Genomic DNA, 15,829 nt, shown 5'->3' on the forward strand with positions numbered 1-15,829 from the left:
TCTTTTAACATGTGAAGTAACGCTTATCTTTTGTTGTTCAAAGATATTCCTTAATAGCTAAAGGAAAATACTGGATCGAAATATAAGTTGAGAATCTTTTAATTAAGGTTTTTAATTTTATTTTTGGAATATGAAAATTGGTAATGTGCATTTACTAATTGGAGATTTTCTAAGAGATTTTCGGTCAATGTTTAGACAAATCATTTACAGGAATGGAAACCGAATATTGAATATATTGCATATCTTGAGAATATTTTCGGTTTTGGAAATTTCTTGGTGTCCAAATTTCCTTGGTCTATAAATACCAAAATTTGCATTTCTAGCAAACTAATCCTCAGATCCAGCAAAACTACCTAGTTGTGTTGTTACTGGTGGAACCGCATATTCGCAGAGGAAAGTAACCTAACTAGGCGAAATCTCTTACCCCGTTCAGTTTAAAGACTTATTTGGGATTGAGAAGCTCTATTAGTAACGTTGGTGGGAAACTAGATAATTGCGGTTTATTATTAGTTTTCGATTGATTTTTATTGACTAACGGTTGTTGAATTTTGATTGCACCTAGTTTTTTTATGGTTGAGAATATTCTCTTCTGATATAAGATTCACTCAAACTAGATCAAAGTTTCGACGGGGATCTTTAGAATGTTTGTAGATCCACTACACCATTTTAAGGTAGTAAAAACTTACCATAGTTGTTGCTAAACGGGGTCGCAACAGGCTTTCGCCGTTGCTAAAGACTGTGTCGCAATTTTTAGCAACGGCACGCGCTCTATTGCTTATCACGGTCAGCGATGGAAATTCGCATCGGCGCTTTCCGTTGCTAAAATTTTTATTAGCAACTCCTGCTTGTTGTTGCTAATATGTTGCTAATTAAGGAATACCCCTACCCGGAACCAGATACTGTTGGTTCTGGTTCTAACATAGCAACGGACCACTAATGTTGCTACTTTTTTGCAGCATTAAAAAAAAAGGTCAAGTCTTCATTGACCTGGTCAAAATCAATTTCCCCCCACATTCCCCCCCTGCAATTACCCACTACAGATATACAAACTACAATGTCATTCAATGAACATCCAAAACTATATTGTTGAGAATCACAATAGAAGATACAAAACTGTATTATATTATGAAAAAAGATTCTTTAATTGAAGTTAACAAAAAGTACGAGTATTTGACAAAAATGTATACAAGTATCAGAGCTAACTTACTGAGAGGATCATCAAGTCCCAAACTTTTGTGACTTGACATACAATGTTCTATGTCGTCGTTCATAAATTGATGGGTGACCTAGTTTGTGTCAACTGAAAGAGGCATCGAAAAACAGGGAAAGAAAGACTAATATATGAGTAAGATTGAACTCCACCAGAAGTATAACGAGACTCCGCTTGCTTAAACAAATTCCTCTGCAAGCTACAATATCACCAGAGTACTGCTTTTCTTAAGCCCAAATACCTTCCTGCATAATAACCAATTTGATGTTTCAGTACGGAGGTCATAAACAAAAGACTAAGCCCTAGATTTTGTATAATCTACGGAGACAAGTATTATTGCTAATCGCCTAAAATGGAAAACGTGGTTACCCGTAGACAATGACACACTGTTCTGAATGCCTTTTTTCTAGCTTACCCATAGACACTGTTAACTAGACAGTGTCTTGACTTACGGGAACGAAAAAATTAAAATAGACGACCCTAAAGCACATAGACAACGATACACTACTGGCTAGTTGACAATGGTGCAGTTACTATAAGAACTGAACTATCACCATTTCATACATTAATACAACTCCAAACTTCAAACAAAGTCTTTGATTTGGAGAAACGTCCTACATTAACTTAAATATCAAACGATTACCTTCACATTTAAAGATATATTATCTTCCTCCGTAGTGCCCTCAACAAGTTGCATAGGCGCGCCTGGTTCAATTGAAGGAAGCTGATGCTGAAGTTGAGCTAGTCTGAGATCAGACACCACGGTCATCCCTACCTTCCCAGCCTGAGATCCTACCATAGAGGACCCAACAATGTACTTGGACAATGCACATTGGTCTGCATGAGATGTAGGAAGAATAAAAGTGGTAATAAGCTTCAAGGGGTTAAAATAGAAACCATGCTGGTAACTGATACTTAAACTCAACGTTGACAAGAATAAATTGGTAAAGTAGTATTTATGTAAGTTAACCTGCTGAACATGTCAAGCTGTTGGAAAAGACGGAAAAGGAACAATCATTTTTGCCGGTGTTGGTGACTCCTACACAAACGTAGAATACGAAGGTGAGGTATTATTGAGGTGAAGCAGATTCTCAGTAAAACAATTGTGGGATTAATTATAATCTTACATATACAGACTTTTGGTCGTAGTTGGAAAGATATGGCACAATAGAGTACTTCTGAACATTCATCTAGATGTACCACAAGCATGTGGAGAAGCAAGAAACTATCCTGAAATGTTCAAACAAGAGAAAATACAAGCATTAGAATCATAAATTGATGACAGTTTCATAATCCTACCCCAGTAAGCATTCCACATAACTTATAGTAACACAACAAGGAAAAGGAAGAATAACTCGTACTAACCGCTAAGTCACCATTCAAAAGAACTGGCTTTAGTGAGTCGTACAATCCGAAGTAGAGACCACAGAAGACAACAATTTCAACACAAGAAATGTTGAACCCGCGGTAAACCCAGCAACACCATCATATTTGATAGTCTTCCGGCCTTTATACACCCAGAGACCATCGATGACGATACCAGGTGGCTTCTTTTGCGCAACTCTGTACAAATCACAGACAAAACTCATTAAATATCATAACATGTATAAGCACTGGTTAGGGGACTTTCAATGAAGATAAACAATTATCTTGCCAGACCTTTGACCGGGAAATACAGTTAAAAATTGCCTTGATACCAGGTGCAAGCACATCGAGTGAAACACCTAAAAAGAGCTAAAAGTGTCAAGATGAATCATGTATATCAATAAACTTCACAAAGACCAGGGTTATGCCCATGCCAGGCCTCCAAAGAACACAGACAACCCTTATTTTTTTAACCTTCATTAGTATTACCCTTTAAAAATGGGATCACAAGGAGGACAGATGGAAAAATTTGGGAATAGCATATGAGACATGAGCTGGACACTATGGATCTCGGACAAGCATACAATACAGGATAATTAGTCTCAAAAATATTACATTACCTTCCCACATCGGTGTTCGCAAGACAACCATCAAAATCAAACGCGACAATTCCCAAATCATCTAATTTGTATTACATATACAGTTATGAAATGCATAAAAGTCACTAAATAATACTTGGAAGGTGTATGCATTCTTATTTCACCTTCCAGAAAAAAATATATCAATTAAAGTAAAATTCATTCAAACGTTAAGCTTTAGAGTATTTCCTGTTAAGAAAAGGTACATTTGAGTACCAATATACCGCCAGCCAATACTCCTTATGGAATGCATTTGTTCCCCTTGATTTTACCTCAAGAAAAATACTCTGCTGAATTACGATTCATCTGTCAGTAATAAAGAGTAACACAATAAATTTACTTGAAAAGTTTCTACTAACTACACATTTATGAGCTCCACTGCATGAAAGCTGGAAACTGCTGAATGCCAACATAAGTCAAAAACTACAAACCTAGTATGGAACCATTGTAAAGATATTGAAGTCATTTTAGTGCCAAAATGGTAAGCTACTATTCAAAACCTCAAAAGAAATATACATATTGCATTTAGTAGTTACCTTTTTCTTGAACTTCTTAGATTCCACATGCTTCATTGTTCCATTTATGCTCCAGTCATCATATGATGGAATATGAGAAGTCACAGGAAAAAGAATCTTAACACCTTGAGGATTACTGACAACAGCTGCGAGTTCAATTGGCTTTAGTCCGCGTTGTGACAAGAAAAAGTCGACTTTCATAATCCAATGAATCATCCCATAGCATACCACTACTTATTTTCATTTTAAGAAACCCAACTAAAACTAAACAGAGGATCAAGAAACTGGCGCCTTTCTAACCCAAGGAAGGAATAATCAAGGCAATCACTTCGTAAGTACCATTTCAAGTAGTTACAACAGTTGATGCCCACTAAATGAATAAAGACCAAAAGTAAAATCAGCTACTATATTTTTAACATCTAAATCTGCACCAGCATCAACCAGCGGTTTGATGATTTGTGTTACCCCTGCAGCAAGTGGAAGAGCTTTTATTCCATCTGGTGCACCATTTGGATCAGCACCTGCCTAAACAGATGAAAAAAATATTTACAAAAACAGGTTATATAGGGTATATTTACAAACCCATTTAGCTATAGTAAACATATAGAGGAACCCAACAAACACCAAAGAATCCTTAGATATACATGTATGATAAAAATGTTGGTGAAGAAGGAACCAATTAAAACAAACAAATCTTTAAAGAGTTTCAATAAAAATTGTACCTGAAATTTGATTGAATCTCCTTAAAATTTGTTTGACCTAATTTAATTGAGACAAATTATTCAATAATGGAAATCGACTGGAACGATTTCAAGCTGAGCACAAGAAAATATAGGATTTCATCAAATTCATATATTAAAGTTAAGAAATAATAAATGGAAATTGAAGAAAAACAAACAGAGACTTACCTTTCTCATAGCAGATTCAAAGATGTAACCCTAAAATTAAAATCCCTGAAATCAAAAAAAGCAGATCCACAGTTCAAACCCTAAAAATCGATTAAAAAAAATATTATGCGAATCCTAGGAATCAAAATCTCTAAAATCGCAAAATATATAAACCCTATAAAGAGAAACGAAAGGATTATGCGAACGATTATACCCTGGTTGTTGATTCAGTGGGTCTAGAGCCGAAAGAGAGATGAAGCTCTATAATCACGCAGTTCTTCAGAGATGGAGAGGAGATGAAACTTCAGAGGAGAAGACATGAAGCTTCAGAGATGGAGAGGAGATGAAAGAGATGAATCTGTGGCGGAGAAAAAATGAGAAGGGAAAAAAACGATGAGGCAAGGGATATAGGATAGCTTTTGCTGAAGGGTGGAAAGAAAAACAAGAAGACTTGACCGAAGTTTGACTTTGGCGTAAAAATTAGTCATAGTGTTCCCGACCACATGCGCACTTCGCACGCCTGAACGTAGAGCAGTTTCTATTCGCAACCTCTAATTGCCAGTTGCAAAATTAGCAACAGCAATCTGCCATTGCGAAAAATTAGCAACCGAAATTAGCAACAGAAAATTAGCAACGGCGCTCCTGCTGTTGCTAATCTGAGTTGCTAATCCCTTAAAATGTTGTAGTGATCTAAAGACATCTTGTGATAATCCATTGTTAACAGACTCCGTTCTGCGTGTGATTGATCACAAGAGATTTAAGTTGATTGTGTGCAGGTGTTTATTGAAGATCTAAGAAGATTTGAAGATAAAAGAGACTTTGAAGATTTCTGATTTGGGTTCATAATCTTTGGCGTGCACAATACTTGTTTCGGTTAAAGAGGATCCAACTATAATCAGTTTATCCTTGTGTAGATTGGATTGATTAGTTGAGTAGATCGGCATCAATACGATTCTTTGTGATTCAAAGTATTGATTGCAAAATCTAGGCAATTACTTTGGTAGTCGTTAGTGGATAGATCTAAGGACCTGACAAACGAGTTTTTGAGATAAACGGAAGAGCCTTTTGTCGAACTCACATCACTTGGTTGAAAAGAGTTGAGACCAAATAGATTTGTTGTTCCTTTACTGTTTGGAATACGAACCAAAGGAATTTTTCCAAATATGTGACTTATTCATAAGTTGGAGGCATTGGAATACAGACGAAACTAGGTGAACTATAGGTTTAGTTTCTTGATCTAAACTATATGAAGTTGGTTTGATTTTGTATAGCGGCTCAATACTGAAAGTATTCAATTCTGGACAAGGTCCCGGGGTTTTTCTGCATTTGCGGTTTCCTCGTTAACAAAATCTTGTTGTGTCTTTTACTTTTATATTTCCACAATTATAATTGTTTTTATTATAATAGAAGTAAAATACACAAATGTTAATTCCTATTTACTTGATAGTAATCCTATTGTGTTTGGTTAAGTCCGAACCCTTTATCAAGTAAACATACTTCGTTGTTGTATTGTCTCGATCTTGTATCCATAGTCAATCACACAAGTTATCTTGTTGTCGTATTATATCGATCTTGTATCCATAGACGATCACAAGAAGTGTGAACCGATTAGTTGTATTTCTCGACTTAGTCCATAGACAATCACTTTCGGAGAAAAGACTTATAGGTGGAAAAGTTTTAGATTGAGGCATATTTGGGTACCCTCGCCTTTTCAATTGGTATCAGAGCAGGAAAACACGAAAATATCTAACAATCTGTGTTTGGTGCGATCCAACCTATAAGAAATTGAATCCATGTCTGATTCAGTTAACATTATGAAAGAGTATGAATACTCAAAAGTTGAAGATGTTACTACTTCGTTGACTCATGATCCAGGGGTTGACAAAACATCTATGTCTATCTCTGGTGAAAGAGAAGATGCTGATAAAGAGTTGTTAAAACTCCTAAAGCCTATAAAAATCTCTGTCTTCTAAAGTGATGATATTAAAGACAGAGTCAAATCTTCTTAAACAGGAGATCAGAGATAAAGACATTCAACTGAATAGTCTGGCCAAAGAGAATATGGATCTCGCTGTCAAACTAGAAGCTCTTGGTAAGTCTCTTACTTTTGATAAAAAGACACGTCCTATGACTCTGACTAATGATGATGTTGTGATTTCTTCTGATAATGAGGAAACTAAAAGTCCGTGCTCGACTTTTACAGATTGTGATAAAACCGGTTTAGTCACGTCTGATACAGATCAAGATGATGGTAGTTTTCCTAACTACATCAAGTCATAATAGGATAAGAGACCATATTCTAGATCTACTGATGATCAAACGAAATATTGTGCAAAGGAAACTTTGAACCGATTCCGTACTGGTGATCTTAAGGAATACAACTTTCAGTCACTTGACAGGAAACTTATACTTCTTAAACATACGGTGGTAAAAATATTGAAAGAAGTTTCTTGTCTTAAAAAGCTGAAAGACCATTCCTGAGTAGAAAGACAGATTATACCACTACCCGATAAGATCAACTCAAAATAATCAGCGAAGAAAGTTGATAATCACTTCTGGAAGAAGGTTCCTCCTCACCCATATCGAAACAATCCTTGTTTTGATGAAGAACGACTCTAGAATAAAGGGAAAGGGAGAATCTCTGCCAAAAGAAACAATCAGGAATTTCCGATAGTTATTTCAGATAATCACACTGATGTGGATCATAAGGAAGTCTTTAGAATGAGAAAATCATATGAAAATCGCATTGAAAGAATTAAGAGAGATCTATCTATCTCTGAAAATTCTCACGTCAGTACAGTTTCTCCTCATGATCATATCTCTAGAGTTAGAAAAGATCATCGTCTTGGGAGAAAATATTCTGAGCAGAACTTCCCGAAGAGAAACATGAATTATGTTTCTGATATTCACTGTAAGCTAGAAAAATCTTGCTCCGATGCAACCTAGTTGTATCAAAATTGTGCACTCTCATCCTTTTTCGTGCTTTTATTCATGGATGGGAAAGGCACAATAAAACTGGAGCACATTTATTCGTGTAGCCGTTTATCAGAAAAATCTGTGACATTTTATGGATTACTGCGAATCCGTGACTGTCTAAAAATGTTCATGTTCATCATGATCTTCCAAAAATAGTTTTTATTTAGAATTTTCGAATTTTAATAAACCTTCCATCTTGAGAAGTTCGGACAAAGGAAACGAAATATATTCTTTAATATTTTTGGATTCTCATGATATCTTTCAGTCCGAAAGTTGTCTCTTATATAAGGGAAACTATCTCTTGCCTGTATTCTGATACCCTGATCAATCCTTTATATATATATCACCGAGCATTCCTCCAATAACTCGCAGTGTCACAAAGGCTAATAAGGAGGAATCTCAAAAGGTTAAAGATTGTCAAGGAATCAATACGGAGAGGAAGAAGAAAAACATATTAAATATCATGTCTGACTATGATTATGATAGTTCAGTTGAATCACAAGATGAGTCATGTCTGTTGGCTTACAACCTACAAGATCCAACCAAAAACAAGTGGAGTCGTTATGACAGTATGATTGACTATATCCAAGTTTTTGAGGAACTAAGAACCAATCTCATAATAACGGTTCGAAATCAAGATTTTCTCAAGGATACGATTGTGGAAACAAAAGCTGATATTGCTAATATGAAAGTTCAAGTTGAAAAATTTGAGAAACATGAAGTGGTTGCAGACAAGTCTCTTGAGACATGCTTCAAAAGTTTGAACACTGAAGAAATCTCAGTGAACAACAAGAGCACCACTAGAGATTAAGTTATATGTTGTAATACTTAATCTAGGAAAATAGACATCAATTTTTGATTTCTTTCAATGATTGTATTAGGTCTATTATGAATAAAACTATCTTATTATGAATAAAATTATTTGGTTTATAGTTTTTCTTGTGATAGTTTTTGATTTACATAGCCTGTGCTTGAATGCTGTATCTTATTGCTATGTATGTGTATGGGATGTTTGATTTCGGCTTTCTAACCTTGATATTCGATCTCATATGTTGTGAACCCTTATGGTTTGGGTGACTTTTTGTTTTAGCAGGATTAAGTTCTAGCCCATATTGATAGGCTTTATCAAAGGATCATGAGGGGTTCTGATAGAAACAATATGTGAAAAAATCTTTTTTTTTTCTAAATCATGAATTTTATTACTAAAAAGAATCAATTACAAAAAAGTCAATAAGACTTGTCCAAATATAGAAAACACTTTGTACATTATACCATAAATTTAAAATCTAAAGTAAGTGTCTTCCTCATTCTCTAATCTTCTTAAGAAGTTTGATTTTTCTTCATAGTAGATGACTACCCCCTTGCTTAGTAATACTCCCTTCTTTGCCATGCTATCAGCGGAAAAGTTTGTTTCCACTATAAGAATGTCTAAACGTAATAGAGTGTATTAATCTTCTTATCTTCTCCCATCTACTATGCACCATCCATGGTACCTTATTATTTGAAAAAGCCACTAATACTTACCATAGAATCCAGACTAAAACATACTTTTTGAAATAATTTTCTAATAGCCCATTCACCTGCCGCTATTAATATCATTATCTCTGCTAAGTAGTTTGTTGCTAGTCTTATCCCTCCTGAAGCTGCTTCAATACATTCTCCTGAATGAGATCTAGCCACAAAACCCAAGCCTGTCGGCCCCGGATTACCCTTTGAATCACCATCACAACAAATTAACATTTGATTGACAGCAGGCAATTTGAAGAAAACTTGTTCCACAGTTGTACATGATGCTTTAATTCCAGAAATTCCCAAAGAAAGCAGAACTTGCAGATCATATACTCTCCCCCACATTTCACCTTTCATCTGATACTACTTTCCTTTGTACTTCTCATAATTTTTTGTTTAAAACTCTCAATATTAGGTGGCACAACATCATATATTATGGCATTCCTTAAAAACCACAGTTTAACCATTATGTTAAAAGAGCATATATACCAAACCTCCTTTATAACAGGGCTTTGTCCTTTTGCACCTTTCAGTATCTCCTCAAATCCCATTGGCTTAGAACACTTAAAATTTTTACTCATCCAATGCAATATCTGCTCACTGAATTCACATGACCATAAAAGATATTCCATTGTGTCCTGATTGTTACCACATAGATAGCATTTTGATACAGTAGAAAAACCTTTTATCCTAACAGTTTCTTCAGTGGCACAAGCTCCTCTTAATATTTTCCATAAATTACTAGAAGTATAAGGATGAATGCATGGTTTCCATACCTGCTTAGCCCAAGGAACTTTTGTATGTTTCTTCCTTATCATTTGAGCTGCATTAGATACTGTAAAGGAGCCTGTCATATCCTGTGTCCATATTCTTTTATCCTTCCCCTGTCTCAAAACTGGTAATCCATTCATGTCAAAGAACTTCCGCATATCTGGTGGTATTTTCCATTCTCCATTTTGAATCAAATCCTTCACATTTAAATCAGCATTTTGCAGAATATATGTATCATCAGTATGTCTTTCAATAAGAGCATATTCTTTAACCCATTTGTCATTCCAGAGTAAGATACATTTTCCATCCCCTACTAACTATCTACTTCCTTCATACATCTCATTCATCACCCACTTGACCCCAGGCTATATGGAAGATTGTTTGTAATATTTGATCCATTCACCATTCCTGTCCTTGTATTTTGTCCTCATAAATATGGTACATTCTTCATCTTCATTCTCTATTTTCCATAATAATTTCATTAACAAAGCTTTATTCATAACTTCCAACCTTCTCAGCCCCAAACCTCCTTCCTCCACAGGAGCATTTACTTCATCCCATTTTACAGTTACTAGTTTCTTCATATTTGGGTCACCAGACCACCAAAAATTCCTGATAATTTTTTCACACACCACTATTACTGACTTTGGCCACTTGTACACTGACATTGTATATATGTGCATGCTGCATAATACAAACTTAACAAGATTTAACCTTGCAGAAAAAGCAAGAAGTTTACCCATCCATCCAGCTAATATCTTCTGCATCAATTCAACCATCCCCCATACTTGTTGTGATTTTACTCTTCCAGGATTTAATATCACACCCAAATATTTATCAGGAAAAGAATATAATTATATTTATAAGAATTCAGCAATCCCCTGTTTCCTTGATAGAGAAGTACCACCTACAAAACATTTACTTTTTTTTCTTGTTTATTTCCTGAACAGAAGAACTTTGTTATTTCATTAAGATCTCCATCAGATTCTTCAATGTCTTCTTGTTTCCATTGCAAAATATGAAGATATCATCAGCAAACATCAAATGGGTTGGCTGACTCCCTCCTCTGGATACCATTGGTTGTAATTTATTTGTCTGCACTAGCTTAGTAATATTTCTACTCAACACCTCCTCATCTAGAACAAACAGTATTGGTGACAGAGGATCACCTTGCCTCAAACCCATTCCTACATCAAAGAATCCACATAGACCACCATTAACTAAAACATATATTCTGGCAGATTCAAATATTTTCTTCAACCATTGAATTCCAACCTCTTAAAAGTTCAAAGCTTCTTAAAGCTTTGAAAGGAAATTCCCAGCTCAAGGAATCATATGCTTGAGTTATATCAATTTTGAGTCCTACGTTCCTACCTCTTCTTTTAATTTCAAGTTCATTTACCAACTCAGATGCTATAACCACTTTTCGTATATATTTCTTCCTTTGATAAAAGCTCCTTGTTGACATGACACCAACCTCCCAATAATTTTACCAATTATGTCAGTTATGATTCTTGTGATGATTTTGAAGTTGAAGTTTGTAAGCCCAATTGGTCTAGAATGCTCAGCTTTCGTTGCACCTTGTATTTTTGGCAGTAGGAACAAGAAATTTGAATTAAAGCCTCTTGGTATGAACCTATGTCTCTAACAATATTGAATAGCATCAACCAATTCTTGTCCAACCACATTCCAAGCAAATTTGTAGAAACTTCCTAGGAATCCATCTGGACCAGAAGCACTGTTTGCATCCATCCCAAATGCAGCATTTTTTATTTCTTCATATGTAGGAACATCATCCAAAAAATAATTGTCTTCATTTGTTAATAAATTTGGGATTACCTCAAAAATATCTTCATCAAAAGTTACAGTCTTCTTCTCAAATTTTTCTTAAAATGAGTGACCAATATATCTGAAATTTTTTATTGAGTGGTTACAATATTACCCCCAGCATCCTCCAATTTTGCAATACAATTATGTGCTTTTCTAACTCTCATGGTTGTTTGAAAGAAAGCTATATTATCCCCTCCTTCCTTGACCCACTTAAATCTAGATTTTGCTCTCATTAGATCATTGTATTGAACAGAAGCTAAATCCTGCTTACCTCTTGCTGTTACCAATTTATTTAATAAATCAATGTTTTCAGGATCTGCATCAGACTCCAATGTAGCAACCAATACCTCTTCTTCTGTATTTTTAACTTTTAACTCTTAGATCTCCAAATACCTCCCAGTTCCATTGCTTCAGCCAATTTTTCAATCTTTATAATTTACTGATAAAACAAAAAGCAGGAATTCCAAAAACTTCTTCATTCCATGCATATTGAATTACCTTGTAGAAATATGGATGAATAGTCCATACAGGTTGGTACTTAAAAGGTACATTTGCTGGTCTTTGAATAGTTGTAACACTCCCCAACAATGCACCATGATCAGAAGTCCTTCTAACTCCAACTTTGTAGTTCCATCCTTCATACTTCTCCATACATTTGATGTTATAAAATGCTTTATCTAAATCACATAAAATTCTTTTCCTGCCTGCTCTGTTATTACACCATGAATATTGAATACCGGACCTAGGAGCTTGTATTAAGTTGCAAGATTCAAGACAGTCCCTGAATTCCTGCATAGATATTCTAAGAGGATTTCTACCACCTTTTTTTTCACAAGTAAGAACAACATTAAAATCCCCTATTACAAGCCAGGGCAACTTCATCTCATTTATAAGTAATAATTCTTCCCATAATGTTCTTCTGTCTATAGTAAGACATGCAACATGAATACCGGTAACTCAAACTTCTCCAACTTGAATTTTTATGGTCTGTCTTGTATTAGAGATTACAGTTAGAGTTGATAAAGAATTATTCCAAAAAAAACAAATATTTCCTTTTAAATTTTCACAAGAATTATGTATCACCATACTTCTCATACCTGCTAATCTTAATTGTTTTATAAAACTACTTGAAACTCTTACTTTAGGTTCTGCAATCCATAACAATGAAGGATTAAATTGGTTAACTAAACTCCTAATTTTATTTTTGGCCTGAATTCTTCTCAAGCCTATGATATTCCAATATGCTACTCTCATTGAGTTTGTGATTGGGAAGAAGTATTACTCCCCATTACAATACTTCATTTAGCTGAATTCTTAGCCTGCTTTCTAGTAGTAACATTAGGTGCAACCTTTTTGAGTTTACTAGGCTTGGTAATTACCTTTGAAAAAGTCTATTCCTGATTTTCCACCACCTCAATTAGAGCATTAAATTTACTAGGAGATATAATTTTACTAACATTGGAACCCTCCATTTGATTACTCAGTTTTCTTGCTTTAGCTGCTTTTCCAACATCTTTCCAAACTTCAAGAGTACCAAATTCAGTATTAATATTTGTTAAAGCTTGGATGGTAACCTCTTCATCAGTTTCTACTACTTCAGTTAAAAGTAAAGGTGGAATACTCTGACCCACTTCCAACAACTTGTCACCAGATAGGATAGGAAATTCTAGTGGTGAATTCAAAATGCCAGTAAAACCATTGCTCTTATCATTAGGAGATTCTATAACTTCATTCATCTTTTCATTCAAATTGAGCTCCTCCTGATTAGTACTTATTTCAGTATTAAAAGTCATAATATGTTGAATCGTTTGGTTTGGCATAAAAGCATATGTGTTTCACGGTTTTCAAATTTTTCTTGCAATAGTTAAAACCAGTTTTCAACCTTTCTCTGGTAAAGGTTGGTTGTTGTTATTCTTTTTCTTTGCATAAGGATGACAACATAATGATATTCCAATATCAATTCTTCCTGGAAGAAGATGAAAACATTTTGGAGAAGAGGATGCAAAATTTGAGGTAACGACTTTGTTAGTTAATCGTTTTCCTTTTTAAGAAATGCCTGAGTTTATTACGTATATTTATTTCTTTTTCTTAAAAAAAATTCGGTACAATTGATGTTTTATTCCATTATTTGTGTATGGATGTGTGTGTGATTCAATTCGGATTAAGAAAAACTATTGTTATCTTGTTTTATTGTTTGGTATCAATCGTTTAGGCTTACAAAATTTCGGTGTAATTGCGGTGCTTTAATGTCTATGTTGTTTCAATTGCTTCCGGTTGAGGTAAATAATTATGCAAGTTGATTTATTTGGTTTGTATGAATTTTTTATGGCTTAACGAAAGAAAAGGTTTACGAGATGAATTGTTTAGTCCAATTTGATTCAGGATAAGAAAAACTATGTTAATTATGATCTTAGTTAGACTTATCAAAGTGGAGGTTTCGGTTATTCAAGTCTAATCGAATGCCTTAGCAAGGAATGCTAGTTAACTAAACTAGTACTTGTATTGTTTAAAAGTTAGAGGTATAAGTTATATGGATAAATAGAACCTGATGAGAAAAATTGAGTTATCTTTATTTTGGTCTTATAGAACAAGCGATTGTATGTGTATAATCGGTTTAGCGAAGGAACTAAGGTGCTTAGTCGATTTTTGGTTTGCTAAACTATTAGGGAAAATTGTTTCGGGCAATTGTTTCCTTGGTAACATATCAAAAAATAAACTACTTTGTAGTTTCGATTTTGATATTGGTTATCAAAAATGGTGTGTGGAACCCTCGTGCTTAACTCTTATAGGTTTGCAAGTCTATTTTGAGATTTGTAAGATCCTTTCGGTTTGTCCTTTATTTTCTTCATATCTTTGTCATTTTGTGACAAAAAAGGGGGAGAAATATATGGAGTAAACAAGTGATACTGGTATTGATTTATATTGATTGGTATCACTAAGGGAAAGGACATTGGTGCTTAAACGTTTATCTAACGAAAGAGTAAAGCGTAGACTAAGGGGGAGTAACATATCATATGCTACTTGTAGTTGGACTACAAAGGAATAACAAAGACGTGCGGATTGATAATATATACCTATCTTACCTTTAGGGGGAGTACTAGCTTTGTTATTATAATGTCAACAATGACATTTATGGATTGAATGTATAAAATTTATTGTGCTGTTGAATTCGGGAATCAAGCGTATGTGTAATGAATTCTTGTAATTTGTTTATCCATATGATGTAAGAGTTTTATCACTAAAATTGACAAAGGGGGGGATTGTTAGAGCATAACTCGGTTGAACCCACCAAGCGTTGGTATGTCAAGTTCGGTTGTCATATTTTAGTGAAACAAAACTCATTTGAAGAGTCGCTTGATTATATACTATAGTCAACTTCGTATAGGTTAGCTTGAAAGTATTAGGATATGAGACATTACAAGTATTTCAAAGACTTGAAGAAGTGAATAAGTAAGGAGCTACAACGACAACATCATCCCTCAACTTGAGGTTAGTGATATTTGACTTGAACTGTTTCATTCCCTAATGTATCTTTCAAGTCGTGCATATTGAAAACATAACTGTGAAGCATGAATGACTACACTCTAGTTACACGTAGTATTAAGGAATACAATTCGAGGTTTGTTGCTTAACCATTAAACTTTGTATATAAGACATCGACATAATCGTTTGAATGTTATTGTGATTATGTATGGGTACGAGGTGAAGATTTCATCCTAGGAAACAATGTTTTACATTAGTTTAAAGGAAGTAAATTCATGAACTTGTTTCGTGAATCGAAAGGTAAATCGCTAGGCTTATTGGTATTGTCATTCATTGCATATATTTTGAATTACCAATATGTGTGATTAGTATAACCGCTCATGAATTGTTTATGTTCTTGGTAAAAGTATTCACAAGGCCTGACTTTTGTATTGGTATGACTTTTATTAGTGAAACCGATCTTAAGTAATCACCTGAGATGGTATGATCGATTTAGTGTTATTGGTAATGACCAACTCTAGGCAAAGGGGAACCGATCCTATGAAGAGGTGCAACCGATCACAAAGGGGAATCGATCCTTGTAAGAGGTGCATTTTTTAGCAGATGGGGGAACTGATCCTATGAACATGTGTAACAAATTTTTAA

At 34.6% G+C, this 15,829-nt stretch overlaps 1 long non-coding RNA gene across 5 annotated transcripts; it reads right to left on the reverse strand.

Moving 5' to 3' along the window:
• Positions 1–1,101: 1,101 nt before the first annotated feature.
• Positions 1,102–4,982, reverse strand: LOC113353484. Of its 5 annotated transcripts, XR_003361318.1 has the most exons (11): positions 4,830–4,982; positions 4,637–4,681; positions 4,451–4,543; positions 3,750–4,253; positions 3,196–3,519; positions 2,870–2,934; positions 2,576–2,773; positions 2,338–2,440; positions 2,181–2,249; positions 1,854–2,047; positions 1,102–1,455 (listed from the first exon to the last, which is right to left on the reverse strand). It is a non-coding gene; the product is annotated as an uncharacterized LOC113353484 (long non-coding RNA). The 5 variants fall into 5 exon arrangements; XR_003361316.1 differs by having other exon boundaries at positions 2,870–3,519; positions 3,750–4,249; XR_003361315.1 differs by having other exon boundaries at positions 2,870–3,500.
• Positions 4,983–15,829: the final 10,847 nt, after the last annotated feature.

The sequence above is a fragment of the Papaver somniferum genome, chromosome 2 (assembly GCF_003573695.1).
Source record: "Papaver somniferum cultivar HN1 chromosome 2, ASM357369v1, whole genome shotgun sequence".
NCBI lineage: Eukaryota > Viridiplantae > Streptophyta > Magnoliopsida > Ranunculales > Papaveraceae > Papaver > Papaver somniferum.